The sequence below is a fragment of the Tupaia chinensis genome, unplaced genomic scaffold, assembly GCF_000334495.1.
Source record: "Tupaia chinensis unplaced genomic scaffold, TupChi_1.0 Scaffold000350_1, whole genome shotgun sequence".
In the NCBI taxonomy this organism is placed as follows: Eukaryota; Metazoa; Chordata; class Mammalia; order Scandentia; family Tupaiidae; genus Tupaia; species Tupaia belangeri.
In genome coordinates this window covers 6,182,736-6,188,042 of record NW_006159844.1, presented here as the reverse complement: position 1 = coordinate 6,188,042, position 5,307 = coordinate 6,182,736, and the positions used below count along the sequence as shown (strand labels likewise).

Sequence of the window (5,307 nt, the reverse complement as noted above, 5' to 3'; positions counted from 1 at the left end):
AAAAAAAAAAAAAAAGAAAGAAAAGAAAGAAAGAAAGAAAAGAAAAGAAAAACATGGATTTTCTTCCAGGGAAAAATCTAATTCCTAAGACAAACCAAAAAAACTTGCCCACATCTTGCTTAAAATAAATAGAAATATAAAATGCTATGGAAACATAAGCAACAGCAGAGATAGGGCAAATATAACCTAGTGGCTACAGACTAATCTGACTTACTTTTAGTAAAACAAGGTTGAAATAGCATACTTATGATTTGAATTATTTAAAACTATTTTTAATCTTTCCACCTCTCTTCAGGCACGGTTACAATGTTATTCAATAACTCTACAGGGAGTGTCTTACTGGTTACAAAACCTGTTTTGGTTACAAAACTTGGTCTTTTCCTTTTCCACCCTTGACTGCCTGCAGGGATAGGAGGCTTCTGAAATACAATGTTAAAACTCTGCCTCCTGAGATGAGATCAAAGGTTGATCAGTAACAGGTTCCCTCACCATGTTCACTGTAACACTAGTTAGCACTGCCAAGATTCTTCCTAGTTACTGTTTGATGTAGGTGTTATGTTTCATTTCTTCCTAAGATAGAAACTGTATCTGCACACTAGAGGGGTTCAAATTGGTTAACACGCTAAAACTAACATCTCATTTCAAGTGTGGTATCAGAAGATAGGTGATAAGAGAAAACGTAGGATGTAAGTCCTAACATGGAAGGATTTACAAAACCCTTCATAAATGCCTTTTTAAAAAAAAATAAATAAATAACTTTACAAGGTGAGGGGCCAGCAGTTGGCATGGTGGTTAAGGGCAATGGACTCTCACATGGCCAACATGGTTCAAATCCCGGATCTGGAGGCTTGCTTTCTCACTCCCACAGCCCTCTCTCACTCTGTCCCACTCTGGTCAAAATAAAATAAAATAAAAGTTAAATAAAATCATTCTTTTTAAAAAAAGAACTATTTTGGTACCAGCAGGTGGCATAATGGCTATGTTGCTAGATTCCCAAGTAGTCGACTGTGGTTCGAGTCCCGGACCCGATGGCTTAAACTCATGCCGGGCACATGTGCATGCGTGCCCAAAATTCCAAGTGGAGAAAGATTATAGCGTGGCCATCCTCCCTGGAGGGTGATTTCTCACTTTCTTTCTGTCTCTCTCTGTCTTCCTGGCAAACACATGCATCCTATAGCAAAAACCTCTCCAATTAATTAATTAATTAAAAAAGAACTATTTATAAGGTGATTGACTAGACACAAGAGACACATTTTATCAAAAACATTTAAATTCATTTTTTATAGATCATAGTCTCCTTATTTAAGTCTAATATCACATATTCAATTGAGATGGGCTTGCAATTTACAACAGCTGTTAACTAACTTCTAGAAATCTGATTTAGGAAGAAATAAAAAAGCAAAATATTTTAAAACATACATTCAGATGATCAAGGATGTCCCTTGACATGCAAAGTAGTTATAGGAAGCTACCACTTTTTCCTGAAATAGCAACTTCAAATTATTAAAGGAGTTATAGCAGTAAAATGTAAACTAATACATTTACCTTCTTTAAGAAATTAAAGATTGGCTGGGAACCAGCAGTTAGCATAATGGCTATGTCACTGGACTCCCACATAGTCGACCGCGGTTCGCGTCCCGGACCCGGTGGCTTAAAACTCACGCCGGGCGCGTGTGCGTGCGTGCCCAAGACCCCGGGAGGAGAATGGAGGAGAAGGGATTGTGGTGTGACCATCCCCCCTGGGGGGTGATTTCTTGCTTTCTGTCTCTATCTCTCTCTGTCCAGCGAGCGCACGCGCCCTATAGTGAAAAAAAAAAAAAAAAGAAATTAAAGATTGGGACTAGCAGATGGAGTAATGGTTACATCACTAGACTCCCATGTACTCACCCACAGTTCAAGTCCCAGACCTGGCAGTTTAAAACTCACACCAGTCATGTGTGTATGTGTGCCCAAAATCCCAAGAGGAAAATGGAGGAAAAGGGACTGCAGCATGGTCATGCCTCTCTCTCTTTCTCTCTGGTAAGCCCACACCTCCTATAGCAAAAATCTCTTTTAAAAATTAAAGATTAATCTAGAGTCTTCCTCTGCAGAAAAAAAGAACTATCAAACAGGCAAATTTCTCTTGCACCCAGTTAGGTTGCTAGTAGTCATGATTATTTTAGATAGATAGACAGTCAGACAGACAGACAGATAAACTGCCAGAGGGCACATGCACTCACCATAAACAGAGAAAGAGAGAGGGAAGGAAAGAGACAGCACCCCCCATGGGGTTGTCTTCCTTCTCCATTTCTCTATCTTGTCAGGATTTGCAACATACAGGCATATACACCAACTCACTTTTTTTTTTTTTTGGAGAGATTTTCACTGTAGGGCGCGTGCGCTCGCCAGACAGAGAGAGACATAGAGACAGAAAGCGAGAAATCACCCCCCGGGGGGATGGTCACGCCGCAATCCCTTCTCCTCTCGGGATCTTGGGCACGCACGCACACGCGCCCGGCGTGAGTTTTAAGCCACCAGGTCCGGGACACGAACCACGGTCGACTATGTGGGAATCCAGCGACATAGCCACTACGCTAACTGCTGGTTCCCACCAACTCACTTTTCAAGCAGCCAATGCTGGGATTTAAACCAGTCAGCCATGCAGGATCTGGCTCTCTTAACCACTGGGGCAGAGGGCTGGCTCATCTGAGTAATTTTTAAGCTATAAAAAGAAAGACTCAGGGATCAGCAGAGGGCATAATAGTAATGTCGCTGGACTCCTTGTAGTTGACTGTGGTTTGAGTCCCCGGTCCGGTGGCTTAAAATACATGCCAGGCGCTTATACATGCGTGCCAAGATCCCAAGAGGAGCATAGAGAAGGCACTGTAGCATGGCCATCCCCCTCTGGAAGGAGTGATTTCTCACTTTCAGTCTCTCTGGCGAGCACATACACCCTATAGCAAAAATCTCTTAAAAAAAAAAAAAAACTCTTTAAAAAGCCATGTAACTGACCACGAAATGGTTCTAGATGAAGCTCACTAATTATTAATGAATTTATGAGATTTAGACTACTTCACAGGAAAACTCCTAATGGGAGAAAAATAGCTTTCTCATTCAGCTCTTTCCACCAACGTAGAATGAGGATTTGATCTCAAATTGATGTTCTAAACTACAGGACAGTTAAATGCCCAACTTTTAAAATAACTCTCTAAAAGGTGAGTTATTTTAAAGTTGAGTTATTGTAAAGACAGCGGATAATAATTAAGCTTGGTTTATGTGAAAGGATTCCATTTCTACCCTGAGTTAATTCATTAATGTAAACTTTGAAGTAATTTTTTTTAATCTTAGACTTAAAAATCATAAGATTTTACAGTACCAGTACTAGTAAGTACTATAGTTCTCACTAGTAGAAAAAAAATTTTTGAGGGGCCAAGAGGTGGCATAGTGGTTAAGGTCCCACATGACTGACCTTGGTTCAAGTCTTAGAGCTGGTAGCTTGCTTTCTCACTTTCTCTTTCACTCTCTATGTGTCTCTCTCTGGTCAAATTTAAAAATAATAATAATAATAACTAATAAAATACTTTTTAAATGAGTCACATAAACCAATAAGCAGTCAAAAACATCAAAAGCAAAAATCAACTTAGGCACTACATTTCATTTCATACTTTATTTCTCTAATCTCCTCCCAGAAAAGTATTTAAAGGACACTATGATGGGGTCAGCAGGTGGTGTGGTGGTTGAGGCACTGGACTCTCGCATGGCCAGCACGGTTCGAGGCCTGAACCTGGTGGCTTGGTGTCTTGCTTTCCCTTTCTCTCTTCCTGCCTCTTTCTGGTCAAATTAAAAAATAATAACAAATGGAATTAAATAAGTAAGTAACCTTTTAAAAAATAATAAACAAAAACACCACCACTACTACGTAATACATAAAAACCTTAACACTACTGGCACTATAGCATTTTATCCATATGCTAACAAAAGCTATTAACTGTAAAATCAACACAGAACTCTACACTCAACCTTCATTTTAAAAGTTTCGATTTAGCTCAACATAACAGATTTTGAGTGCGTCAAGAAGTACATGCTCCTAATGAGAAATTTCAATTAAATATGCACTCCTGTGCTCTCACCTATAAAAGCTACAGTGAAAAACAGTGGAGGAAAGTGAAGCAGACTTTATACCAGAGTCTAAATCCAAAATATTCATTCTGGTTCTTAAGTTCCAGGTTTGGAAAGAAACGTCAACACTTAAAAATAACCTGCCTTGTGGGCAACTAAAATTCCTCAAAAGTGCTGAAACAAAAGACTCAGCTTTGAGTACAGCCTTATGCTGCTTCAACACAAACACACACACTTGATGAGGCTCGGAATGAAATGATCTCAGTCACTCACCAGAAAGCAATAATGCATTTGCAAAGCTGTTCTGCAAATAAGCTACTCAAACTAAAAGTAGAGAGCCTAGATGAGGTAAGCATGTTATGTGAAGTGTTTCACAGTGCCCCGGAATCTTAAGAGAAAAAAAAAAAAGTTGAAATCGCATTACTAGTATTTATTCTGCAAGAATGATATCACCAAGGGATGTCAACATAAACAACTGAAGACAAAAACATCAGAGACTTCAGGGAGCCTATCATCACAACCCCGAATTATTCAGGGCTGTTGCGAAAGGCTGGTTAGGGGACAAAGTGCTTACAGCACAGATGCTTTACTTACAGTAATCGCTCAAGAATTTATCAACTATCCACCAAAACACAGCTTCAAACCCTACCAACAGCTAACCACGTATTCATTTTGGGGCATGACCTCTAGGGTCGCTGCAAAGTAATGAATAAAACACACTTTTATAACTAACCACCTTCAAGACCAAAACGGTACAAGAACTTCAACTGCTTTCAAAAACTGTACTGGGGTGTGATGGGTCACAAATTCACAACCTGGTTTAAAAAAAAAAAAAAAAAAACTGGTAAACTGGTTAAAACTCTCATTAGGACCAAAGCCAGATAAATCAGGAACAGTTAAAGGTCAAGGCGAGAGCGACTTGCTCCACTTACTCGGTCCCCGCCTCCCACAGGAACATGAGACCGAGGCAAAGGCAGGAAACGCCGAAGTGCAGGCGGGGACGAATCAGGTTAGACAACGTCCTCGGGGATTTCCTCCAGAAATAAGATCATTCTCCCGTGTTCAGGGGACTCACAGACGATCCCGGATATCAAGAGTTCTCACCCCACCAACCCTCCTTAACCGCGCACGCCGGCCTCGGCCGCGAAACCTTCACTCTCCAGACACCCCGCGCCTCCGCGAAGGGCGAAGTCGCACGCGGGGTCCCCG

At 40.7% G+C, this 5,307-nt stretch overlaps 1 pseudogene; it reads left to right on the top strand.

The window, feature by feature from the left end:
- Positions 1 to 4,383: 4,383 nt before the first annotated feature.
- LOC102489370 (prostaglandin reductase 1-like) overlaps positions 4,384 to 5,307 on the top strand; it is a 26,028-nt pseudogene continuing 25,104 nt past the window's right edge.